This window comes from Tachysurus fulvidraco, chromosome 23, assembly GCF_022655615.1.
Source record: "Tachysurus fulvidraco isolate hzauxx_2018 chromosome 23, HZAU_PFXX_2.0, whole genome shotgun sequence".
Classification (NCBI taxonomy): domain Eukaryota; kingdom Metazoa; phylum Chordata; class Actinopteri; order Siluriformes; family Bagridae; genus Tachysurus; species Tachysurus fulvidraco.
In genome coordinates, this window is record NC_062540.1 from 8,160,457 (window position 1) to 8,173,877 (window position 13,421).

Sequence of the window (13,421 nt, forward strand, 5' to 3'; positions counted from 1 at the left end):
AGTTTTGGGATAGTGTTCTGTGGACTGATGAAACAAAATTAGAACTGTTTGAGCCCATGGATCAACGCTATGTTTGGAGGAGGAAGAACAAGGCCTATGAAGAAAAGAACACCTTGCCTACTGTGAAGCATGGCGGGGGGTCAATCATGCTTTGGGGCTGTTTTGCTTCTGCAGGTACTGGGAAGCTTCAGCGTGTGCAAGGTACCATGAATTCTCTTCAGTACCAGGAGATAATGGATGACAAAGTGATGCAGTCCGTCACAAACCTGAGGCTTGGGAGACGTTGGACCTTTCAACAGGACAATGATCCCAAGCATACCTCCAAGTCCACTAGAGCATGGTTGCAGATTAAAGGCTGGAACATTTTGAAGTGGCCATCGCAGTCACCAGACTTAAATCCGATTGAGAACCTCTAGTGGGACTTAAAGAAAGCAGTTGCAATGCGCAAGCCTAAGAATGTGACTGAACTGGAGGCTTTTGCCCACGATGAATGGGCAAAGATACCCGTAGATCGCTGCAAGACACTTGTGTCAAGCTATGCTTCACGTTTAAAAGCTGTTATAACTGTAAAAGGATGTTGTACTAAGTACTAAGATTGAATGTCACTTGGGGGTTGAATAAAACTGATAATGATGTGAGCTCAGAAAAGACATTTGTGGTTATTTCATTTATAAATGTTATGTTATATTTGTCTGACCTACACGTGCCTCTTTGATTTAATTGTAAGCAGGATGACTGAATGATCAAAATAAATGTCAAACCGACCAAAACAATCAATTTCAGTTGGGGTTGCATAATTTTGAACATGTAATGTGTCTGTCTGTGTTTTCCCATTGTTTCTGTCTGCCGTCTCTCCCTGGTATTAATTGTTTTGCTCCGCCCACTCATTGCTCACCATGGACACTAATCACATTCCATCTCTTCCCCAGGTGTCTTGTCTTTGTCTCTAATCGTCTCTGCTTTGTTATTGGCTCCTGTCCACTATATCTACTCTGTCTGTTCACTTCCCGGTGGTTGGTCGTTGGTTGTGTTTGTATCTGGTCTGTGCCTTCCCTGTCCCTGTTCCTGTTCAGTGTCCCGATCTGTTTTGCCTGCCTACTGTTTGTTTGTGTTTTGTTTATTAAAACCTTAAAACTGCATCTGGATCCTCAATCGCCTTTGTCTCACCGTGTCACATCGTGACAGAACACAACTGTAAATGTATTCTGTGTTTTTCTAAGGAAATACTTATTGGGAGAGTTGCACCGGTCTGATATTAACGCAAAGCTGGTGATGGACAAACACACAATGTTTCAACACATCAGGCCATTACTGTGTTAAAGAGCAGAAATTAAGTCTCTAAAAAGGTTCTTTCAGGGTTTTTGAGGTAATAAAAGATGTTTTTCTCTCTAAAAGGCTTCTGCCTGAAACAGGTGCATCTTAAGAGCCCTTGCAAAAAAGTGCTTTACCTGAACATCTGTCTCTATGTCCATTAGTTCATTGGGCTAAAGTAAGATTTGATTTGAAGGGGCCTTACCAGAGTAAAGCTAATAAACAAATTAGTGTGCTGTTTGATCCTTTACTATGACCCCAGCAAGCTATGTGATGTATTCCACTACTCATCATGGAAACTAATTCTGAGCATATGATTCTCAATACATCTCATGATACAAATCATGAAGGTTTTGACGAATAGTTGTGTATTAGGTCAGCTGAAATGTAACAGTCTGCCTAGACTGTCTAGGGCTGTCTGCAGGCACTGAGGTTTGAACCACTGAGTGGCGCTGTTTGGGCGTCTTCTCATTCTGTTGCACTACAGAGTCAATGCCCTGATGCTCTTTGCTCACTTTGGAGCTTCACTGGAACCTCTATATAGGAGGTGCCGCTCGAACATTCAACGTGTGATGGATTTCGCGAGTGATGACAGAAACACGTCCGAAATATGAAACAGGCTTTGGTTTTTGTCACATTTTTGTAGAGTCATAAAGGGAGACTCGGGAGAAGTGATTAACATGAGCAGCTCAGTGGTGCTGACGTCTCTGAAGCGTGCGGTGAGAATACACTTTATTATCGAACTGTTTTTTCTAATGGGATGCAGCTTATTAAATGTTAAATAAGCTATTCTGACGTTGCATCATTTAAAACGTGTTTTAAATTCTCGAAAGTTGGCATAACTAAAACTGGGATGGGTTGAATGGGTTTTTTGTTTAGGTTTTATAAGCAATTTTAATTTGTTGTTATATGTAAAATAATTTTCTATTCAATTCAAACTTGAGTTTGCGCCATTGCAGTGTAATTTGTTTTATGTACAATAGTGTCATGTCATTATATTTGATGTTTGTATCAATAGAAGTTTGACACTGAGCTCGGGTCTGTGTAGAATAACACACACACACACACACACACACACACACACACACACACACACACACACACACACACACACACACACACACACACAAACTCACACTTTCACCTGCTTGTAATAGTCATATAAAATCTTTTTTTAACAGTTTCCCTTTAATCTCTTTTTTCTTATGTAGACATATACTAATACAATTTTTCATATCTTGAAATCTTTAAAATCGTTTACTGCATTAATTTAGAATTTAACATTCAGTAATTGGATCCTAATTTGTGTTAACATATCTCAAACTTTCATGGAACTCTCATTTATTGAACAGAACTGTGGGATTGCCTTTACCAAATATAATAAATGTAATGCTGCCTTTAAATTTGATTATACCTGATTATCCACACCAGACTATATGTGCATCATGGATCACATATATTTATTTATTTCTATAAAATACAGTGTGAACATTATGTGATCTGAGACCAGAGAGCATTCATGCACACCATAACCAATGCCTGAATCAACCTTTCTAATTATTTATAAGTCAAAGGCAGTAGAGAAGAATTCTTTGCCAGATTACATACAAAACTGGTACGCTATGCAGGCCTCAGAGATCATTCAGATTATGAATATGAAACAAAAAAGTATAAAAGACACCAAAGATCCCCCGTGAAACAAGGGGAGAGAAAATTAATTATACAAAAGATAAAAGATAACATTTAGTTTCAAAGACAAAGTTTCACAGTGTTGACTTGTGATGTTTATCAATGTGTGCTGTACATTCGTACAATTGTCAGTGATTTTTTGCTAAAATCTTTCAGTGATTAAGTGTGATTAAATGACCTGCAACAGTGCTAATCGTGTAAGTGTTTTTTCAATTGGAACTGAAGGATGAGTTCTCTTATCATTCCTTCTAAGCTCACCCTCTCAGCCTTTTGGCTCAACCTTTTTTCTCATCCCTCTCTCAGCACAACAGATGATGGAAATACTCTGCTGTTACATTTGAGCAGACATGAGGCTTTTCTGTTTTTCCATCCCATCTCTCTCTCTCTCTCTCTCTCTCTCTCTCTCTCTCTCTCTCTCTCTCTCTCTCTCTCTCTCTCTCTCTCTCTCTCTCTCTCTGATGCTTACGTGGTCAGGGTCAGGTAAGATTTGAGTGCATCAAAGTCAAAAACATAGAGGAATATCTCAGGCTCTATGATATACACATTAGACTGAGAGATACATCCCTAACACACAATACCGTGTCTGTCTCTTAGAGCGGAAGAGCTGTGTATTTGCCTCAATACTCCTCTCCTATATTGATCACCCTTACTGCAATTGTTAGCTTAAATGTTGATCAGCATGTATTATGTGAATTTTTTTTAAACATGCTGGAAAAATCAGTTTGATTGATGCTAGCCATAACACAGATGCCACTGACATGTACTGTAACTTGCATTAATTATCTTGCTACAATATGACCTGTCAAGGGGTGGGATATGTTAGGCAACAAGTGAACAGTCAGTTCTCAAAGTTGATGGAGGTAGGAAAAATGGGAAAGCATAAGGATCTGAGTGACTTTTTTTTTTTTTTTACTACGGCTACATTTGATGGATTGACGGCATGTGTTAGATCATCTCCAAAACAGCAGGTCTTGTTGGATGTTCCTGATATGGAAGCATGCATTAATTACCATGGCTGAGAGTGACAGTGTCAAGATGCCTGTGGGAAGGCTATTCCATTTGGTTCAATCCCACAGAAGAGCTGATTGCTGAAATAATTAATTTTGATAGAAAGGTGTCAGAACACAATGCATCACAGCTTGCTGCATAAGAGGCTGTGTAGCAACAGAACAGCCAGAGTGCCCATACTGACCATTGTTCAACACAGAAACGTAATACAATGGACAGCATCATAATTGGAACCTGGATCAATGGAAGTAGGTGGTCTGGCCTTACCATGACATCAGTGACAGCCAGGTGTGGGTTTGTTGCTTACCAGGGGAAGAGATGAAACCAGAATGCATTATATGACAGTGGCAGTTCAGAGCTGTTTTGGAAGCACAAGGGAGACCTACAGTACACAATATTAGGCAGGTGATATGATGTTACAGCTGATTAGTGTGTTTTAACCAAAAAATCTGCGTGCTTTATTTTCTTATCCCTCTTATGAATTAGTTGAATTATTAAACATTTGTTGGTAATAGATTACCAACATTATTGTATAGTCACAACATATTTTGCCTGGACTGTTGTTCTTTTGCAGTTTTTAGTTTATGCCTGTTGTTTTTACTGTGGTTAGATTAATAGTTTAATATTAACAAATGATTAAAAAAACACATAAAAAGTAAATTTACTGAAAAGTCTATGTTTACTGTATAGAATGCTGTGTGTGAAATTCTGAGAAGATTAGCAGAAATTCTTAAACCGACTCATCTGATCAAAGTCACTTTTGACTTGTACTGTATCTGCATGATTCTTTGCATTGCGACACATGATTGGCTGAAACTATGTGTGTGTGTGTGTGTGTGTGTGTGTGTGTGTGTGTGTGTGTGTGTGTGTGTGTGTGTGTGTGTGTGTGTGTGTGTGTGTGTGTGTGACACCTACGGAAAAAGTGACGTTAACACGATGCAGCTTTGTGAAGTAGGTTTGTGGTAGGAAGTCAGTCATCTTCCTGCACATAGACACACTCCTATGCACACACACACACACACACACACACACACACACACACACACACACACACACACACACACACACACACACACACACACACACACACACACGTACATCCTCATATGCACGAGGGATGAGCTATTTTTAAGAATAGGCTAAGTTTTATGAAAAATTGTACCAGGCATGTAATACTGTTAGTTATTTTACATCATTGTTATATTTCTTGTTGTTATACTTCAGCTACATAAGACAGGGGTGGATACACTGTTGACCAAATTCAAGTGCGGTTGCATTTTTTTTTTTTTTTTTTGGTCAGACTTAAAGATGCTTAAGTGGATTAAAATCAATGTGTAGATATTTGCACCTCATTTACAAATTGTCCCTTTTTTAACCCTATGCTGATGCTCCTTATGAACTTATGCAATAGTTTCCGCTGTAATCTCATATATTATTGGACAATATGGAAAAAAAATTATAAACATAAATGAATACATATTAGACCTGATGACAGTAAACACATGATGCTAGCATTATATATAAACAAATGTAATACATGTTAACTTAATTGTTCTTTTGAATAAGATTTTACTAGAAGATTCCTGGAATAACACACCCAGGCATCTTATGTGTATTAGAAGAAGTTTCACATAGCTATTTATATTTTACTCATGCATTTATGATGTAAGCCAGGCAGGGGAGAATAATGTAATAAACAGTCTAGAAGACTTTGTGTTTTGTCAACTTAAATGACATACAGGCACATCTCACACAATTAACATCTGTCTGGCTTTTTCTATCATGGAAGAAATTTGATATGAATCACGAAATGTACTCTTGTGTGGGTTTGCATGTCTGTAGTCAGGGTAGAGAAACAACTTGCACTGTTGCATTTGCAGTGAGAGATGGTGATTCACCATAAATACATACACTGGAGGTGGATGTAGGCAGATCAAAAGAATTGCCTCTGCACCGCACTTGCAGTATAACTGACATCCACATAAATGCACGCAAACATGATCATTGTAGGTAGATTCACTGATTTTGTAGATAAATGTAGATAAATCTACAGAGATAGATTTGTTTTGATTAATGTAGATAAATAATGCCATATCTTAAATATATTTAGAGGTTCTTTAAAGTAATTCCATAGAGGAAACAGTTTTCAGAATATCTGTTTAATTTCTAGTTAATGTTTGGACCACTAACCACTAAGCAAAAGCTGGACTTTTTATTTTGTAAAAATACTTTTTTGCAAAAATTGGAAATTTTGGATCATGTATTTATGCTTAACATACAACATGTCTCCAGTACAGTAAGATTTTGCAGAGACAGATGAAAGTGCAGGTGGAGAATCTTTAATAATAATAATTTTAATGACAGGCAGTCCAAAACATGAGGCAAAAGCGTAATTCAAAAACAGGCAAAGGTGAAATGATGAACAAGGCCAAGAAAATACAGGACAACAACTAACGGAGCCTATGATCAAATTAGGTAATCAAAACAGAGTACAAATGGCTAGTTTTCTCTAATGCTTAGTTTTCTCAAAAAATTTGTATTATGAGACATAATGTAAACTGAGTGAATATTTCACACTAAATAAACAAATGCCTCCCTGATAGAAGTTTTTAATTTTTTTTTATTATTAATATGGTATATTATAAAATATCTTTATGCATATGGTAGTGAGTCAAAATAATTTCCAGGTGTATTTCAGGCTTTACCCTATTCAGTGGTTTGTGCACTTGAACTTCTGTGTAGTTTTGTGGCTGTCACTACATTTAAATTAGCTGTGCCATGCAATCACTTGCTAATTTATAGCTGTTTGGAACATCATTCACCAACATCCAACATCATGGATAAAGCAGGCCCACTGTTACTAAGTGTAGGTGATGAAACTTATAATTGTTTAAAAAAAACAATATTACAGGAATTTACACCATGAAATTGTGCCACTGAATTAATTAGCCTGGAATCATTTGTTATTCGAAGGTACTATAAGGCGAGATGGAGGATGCTGGCATTTATCTTCTTCTTTCTCCTTTGCCAAGAGTCTCTCAGTCCCTTTGCAAGTCCTCTCTCAGGAGTTTTGAGTAGAGCACAGGAGCCATAAATTATTGATTTGTCAGTGTTTGTCCATAAATATAAACATTCCCATAGAAATGTGAGAATACTGCCTGTCAAAGGACCTGAAAAACCTACCTTGTGGTGTTTAATTATACTCAGGAAATATATTGTGGTTTGAAGGCTGGCAACCTTGGAGTAAACATGGACAAATGTTGCTAATATGATACGCTCCTCTTGGTTCCTTCTCTACAACATTAGAACGATTCGCCCATTTTGGTCTACACAGGTTGCTCGGACACTTGTTCAGTCTCTTGTCATCTCAAGATGCAACTCACTGCAACTCACTGCTGGCAGGTCTCCCTGTGAATGCTATTTGTCCTCTGCAAATGATCCAAAATGAAGCTGCACCACTTGTTTTAACCTGCCTAACTTCTCACATCCAATCTCGCTACTAAGCTCCCTCCACTGGCTTTTGGTAGCTGCACCCATCAGATTCAAAACAATGCTAATGCTTGCCTACAAAGCCAAAAATGGACCAGTAAGTATATAAGACTCTTCTCTGTTCTGGCACTGTGGTAGTGGAATGAACTTCCATTAGGGGTCCGACAGCAGAGTCACTGGCTATCTTCAAACGACATTTGATGACCTACTTCTTCATGAAATACTTGAACTAGCACTTTCTCACCTGTTTGTTGTACAGTATGTGTGTATTAAAAAAACAACAACATTTGAACAGTGTTTAGGCTCATGGTATCTCTAACCTAGTGAACCAGAGTTAATTTATTCAATGATGGAGACTTAAAAGCACTTTTGTAAGTTGCTTTGGAAAGGGTGCCTGCCAAATGCTATTAATGTAAATGTCTGTTAAGGGGTTGTTCAAAGTGCCTGTTGACTCACATGAAATATATAAGAATATGTTAATTCCCCTGTTGTATTTGCTAGATCCACAAGCCTCACTGTTTTAAAAAAAATGTAAGAATTTGAAAATACATTGCCTTGCAAAAAAAATAATCACCAGGATTTTACTCTGCAATCTATTAACCTTTGCTGATGTAGAGTGTAGCTTCACAGTTCTTAAAAAATGTGTCAGAAGACATATCCTTATTGACATAACCTATTGGCCTGCATAAAGAAAACTGAGGAGACTACTGAAACTATTAAAATTAAGAAGAACTGTTTAACACATTATTAAAACCTGGAAAGAGAGTGGTGAGCCATCATCCTTGAGGATGAAATGTGGCCAGAATAAAAAAAATCCAAAAATGATCATGTGAAAAAATCAAATTGTTAAAAACACAATAGTATAACTGACAGCTTTGTTTTATATTGAAAGTAAGAGCATTTCCACATACACATTGTGAAGAAAAGTCCAGGGATTGGGACTAAACTGCTGTGTACCTTTATGAAAACCACTTATCAGTGAGGGTAATTAGAAATGAAAATGTTTCATTTAACTAGCGAGCATAAGTCTGGACTCTGGAGCAATGGAAAAAGGTCATGTGATTTTGATGATTCCAGATTTTCCCTGTTCCAGAGTAATGGGCAAGAAGAGAGGCAGATGGAGTGATGGACCCATCATGCCTCACGCCTACCATACAAGCCTGTGGGGGCTGTGTGGTCTAAATGATGAAAATTAATCTTTTGCATTGTATGTCATTGGTTGTGTGGTAAGAAGAGAGCAAAAAACTTCCATCATGTAGTGGTATTTTGCCTCATGCTGAAGCTCAGTTGTAACTTATGGTGACATGGAGCTTAGTGTATGAAGATAATGCATGCTTATGTCTCTTGTGCTCAAGTTTACCTGTGACATTACAGTAGCAAGGAGCACTGCTGCATATAAGTACGCTATCATCTTTTATCATCATCCAAAGGTTTATGGGAGTGATTGGTTTATCGCTGCCAGCGTACGTAGTGTATGCATTACGTCCCTGTGTCAGCGGGAAATGGTCCGACAGTCAATCAAGCGGAGCGCTTACCAAGGTCTCACAACATTTTTACAGATTTTTGGAACTCGGTGCACACACAGGCGCACCGGATTATAAGGCGCACGGCCGATTTTTGTGAAAATTTAAGGCTTTTAGGTGCGCCTTATAGTGCGGAAAATACTGTATTTAGAGTTTACAAATATGGCATAATTGTTGCATATTAACAAAATATAACACTTTAATACTAACACATTTTTCACTACTTATATGACTGTAAGATAGCTATACTTGCACAATCATGAAAATTATGCTGTGGGGTTTTTTGTGCGAGTTATATGCACATTTTGCCTCACATTTGTTTTGCAGATATGTTTAAAGTGTGTATGTCTAACTTTCTTGTATATTAGGGATGGGCGATAATTATTTCCTTTTTAATTCGATACCAATTACTTTCAAGACAGCTATCGTTGATATCGATATTGATACGCCTATGAGTTTATGGTGTATTTCGATAGCCATCATCATTAATATTATATGAACTTCAATAGACATGACATCTTTAGATTTATTAAAAAATACTGAACACTGTTAGTTAAGTAAACATATCTAACAATTACATTAAAAATATAACACCTTTATAAACCTTTTTCAATAATTGTTAAATAATGTTTCTACATTTCTTTCCTTTATAGGTGTTTGAGATTTCTAACATTTTCCTCTTGAACTTTTTCTTTGACTGATCAACTCTCTTGCTTTTGAAAAATTAAAATTAAAATAAACTAATAAAACCCTAATAAAGTCATTGGACCTGGAATGCACTGAAAATCAGAACAGGGATGTCTGTGAAGCTAGAAACACTTTAAATTATTTAAATGTAAAATCAGCTGAACTTCCAGTTGAATCTTATATTTGAGTTTGAATCTTTATTTGTGCATATTACTCATATACACAGCCAGCCTTTGTAAACTACGAAAGTGATATATTTATAATTGATGTATACATTTTTGTGAAGGAACAAGAGAATTTTGACATCTTCCCCTTTAGCCTGTTTCTCCTTTGATTGATCAACTCCCCTGCTTTTCAAAAAATTCTCTCAGAAGGGCCAGACAATGCAGTGATCCCAGGATATTTTTTTCATTTATACTTAAATGTGTCCTGTTAAGTTAAATTGCAGTATTCCTGGTGTAGAGGCATCTGTTCCTTTAATTAGATCGAATATACAGTACATGGCACGAGTAGCCCATCTAAAGTAGCCCATCTTTATCCATTTGAAACAGCTTAACTCCAACATAATGTTTTGGCAAGAAACTCATCTCAAATTTAAAGATCATTATAGGCTGCAGGCTTCTTGGATATTGCATGTCTTTCATTCTAACTTTAACTCTAAATCTAGAGGAGTTGCTGTTTTGATCAATAAATATATATAGTTTTTACCTACTGATGTTATTGCTGATAAAAACAGCAGACACCTTAGGCATGTTAATGCAAACAAAGGTGCAAACAAAGGTGCTGCTTGTAAATAACTAACTTTGATGATGTTGAATTTTCCAGCAGATTACATTCTTCAATTAAATTCTCATTTGTTGATTTTTCGAGGTGATTTGTATTGTGTATTTGACCCAGTGCTAGATAGATCTAGTTCACGACCAATATCTCAGTCAGCTATGGCAAAACATTTTCTGACTTTATGAACCAGAATGGGTTGGTTGACCCTTGGAGAGTTTGTAATTTAATTTTAATTAAAAAATTATCCCTTTTCTCTCAGGTTCACCAATCATACTCAAGATATCAGCTTCATAGATAACAGCTTGAACCTCTCTGTTGTTGCTGTTGATTACTCAAGTATTTTAATATCAGATCATGCACCACTATTTCTGGATATTCAGCTGTCCAAACAGAGGTGTCCATTCAGCTGTCCACACTCTACTCTCATCCTTTGGAGATTTAATTCTCTATTGTTGGCAGAATACAAATTTTGTGAATTTCTATTGATGAGTTTCTCCTTTTTAATCGGAACGCATTTACATCATCATCTTTACTTTGGGAGTCACTGAAGGTTTTCCTTGGGGGGCTGATTATTTCTTACTCTTCTCATTATAATAAAAAAAAAACTTAAGGCCAGGCGTACAGAACTCAATTCTGCTATTGGTATCCTTGACCAAGTGTGCACATACAATCCCTCCCCAGAATTGTTTAAAAAACATCTTAACCTTAAGACAAAATTTGATCTCATCTTTACTAAGGACATATAGTGATTGTTATTGCATATGATGGGTATCCTATTGAGTTTTTCAAGAAATTTGTTGATGTTTGATGAATGGTTTGCTTCCAACTACTCTGACCCAAGCTTCGATAGCTCTTCTTTTGAAGAGTGACAAAGATCTAAATTTATGTGGTTTCTATAAGCCCCCATCTTTGTTAAATGCTGATGTAAACATTCTGGCAAAACCTATACCTCTGCGCCTAGAGCGAGTGTTTCCCAGCATTATGTCCGAGGAGCAAAATGGTTTTATTAAGGGACGTCATTTATTTTTTAATACTCATACTCTTTTAAATATTATTCACACAGTTTATTCCCGAGACCTGAAATTGTGATTGAAATGGATGCTGAAAAAGCATTTGATAAGATAGAGTGGAAGTATTTACAGACTAAATTTGGTTCGGTAATAAATTTATTAGATGGGTGAAATTACTTTATGCATCACTTTAAGCAAGCATTCAACCAAACAATGTGTGCTCAGAGTATATTCCATTGGAACATGAGACACATCAGGGCTGCCCTCTCCATCTTTATTTGGCTTGGCCATTGAACTATTGGCCATTACATTGCGAACCTTTACTTTATTTTAAGGTGTCATTAGGAATGGCATTGAGCACCAAATATCATTGTATGCAGACAATATATTGCTCTATGTATCTGATCCTATATCTGGTATGCTATATCTTGTTCCACTCGTGATACATTCAGCTCCTTTTCTGGATATAAATAAAATTTTCAGAAGAGTGACTGTTGTCCTAACAACTGCTTTGCAATTTAAGCACCTGGACATTCCCTTCAAAACCAGTCCCACTGGATTTAGTTACCTTGGTATTAATGTGACACGTACATTCTCAGGTCTTTTTTCTCTAAACTTTTCTACACTTGTAACTTAAACGAAGTCTGATCTTCAGAGATGAAATAGTGTGCCTTTGTCTCTGATTGGAAAGATTACTACTATTAAAATGAATGTTCTGCCTAAATTTCTTTTCTTATTTCTAACACCTAAACACTTATTTCCTACCTAAGCACTTCTTTGACTCATAAGATAAAATGATTAATTATTTCGTTTGGTCGGGGGATCTCCCAGGGTGTGTAAATCATTACTTCAGAGATTTAAGTCTAGTGGTGGTCTGGAGCTACAAAATCTTCAGTTTTATTACTGGGAGGCACACATTCATAAGATACGGTGCTGGGTTGAATCAACTCATTTGGCTTGGTGTAAGTTTGAAGCCCATGTCATATTCTTTCTCATCCTCTATATCTGCTCTTATATACTCTTCTCTTCCAATTAAAACTTATTTGTATGTTAAAAATTTAATTGTAAATTAATCTCTTATCAATTTAAGAAATGTTTCATGTTTGTAACTGATTCTCCTTTAGGTCCATTATGTAACAATCATCTTTTCCCCCCCTTTATGTCTGGATTCTTTTTTTTCAATGTGGCATAGCAAAGTTATACACTGTTTTCATGACTTATACTCAGAATGATTTTCTAACAGTTTTGCCAGTTTATCGTCATTGTATGGGCTACCAACCAACCACCAGATTTTTTTAAGTTTGGCATTTCCTCCAAAAAATGTTTTCCTGGCTTTCCCTCATCTCCTCTCCAACAGTAGGAAAGTTGCTTACTTATAAATCACGACAAAAAGGTGCTGTTTATGAGATCTATAAACGTATTCTCGATTTTTATGATCAAACTACCTCCTGTTCCTTTTTCTTTTTAAAAGTTATTTTATTGTTTTTCACTGTAAGATTATTGTTATGGTTATTGTTATTATTATTTTCATTCTTTTACTTTACTCCTGCATTTATTGGTTTGTTTCCAATAAAAATACTTTGCTATATATATATATATATATATATATATATATATATATATATATATATATATATATATATATATATATATAATGGTTTAATGTTGTGCATATTGGCACTAGAAAATAAATAATTTTTAATTGAATTAGTTTAAAAAATGAAGCTGTGTTGTGATCCTAAGGGAGGTATATGGATTTTTATCTTTCATACCTGTCTCTGGCTAAAGAAAATGTGATAAAACCCTCAATGAATTTAGATTCATCATGGAGTGAAGGAAACAACCTTTGTATCATTTTGTATGTTTCCTCTGAATGTGGTGTGGTTTGGACTCGACCTGTGTATGCACTGTGTTTATCACTGCT

At 36.3% G+C, this 13,421-nt stretch overlaps 1 protein-coding gene across 2 annotated transcripts in view; it reads left to right on the forward strand.

Annotated features, from left to right (window-relative positions):
* Positions 1-1,805: 1,805 nt before the first annotated feature.
* LOC113641963 (lck-interacting transmembrane adapter 1) overlaps positions 1,806-13,421 on the forward strand; it is a 38,118-nt gene continuing 26,502 nt past the window's right edge. The window contains exon 1 of one of the 2 annotated variants that reach the window (XM_047807024.1): positions 1,806-2,030. The gene's annotated coding sequence lies outside the window, so the exon portion shown is untranslated. The remainder of the gene's footprint in view (positions 2,031-13,421) is intronic. The other variant, XM_027145176.2, reaches the window with a different exon arrangement.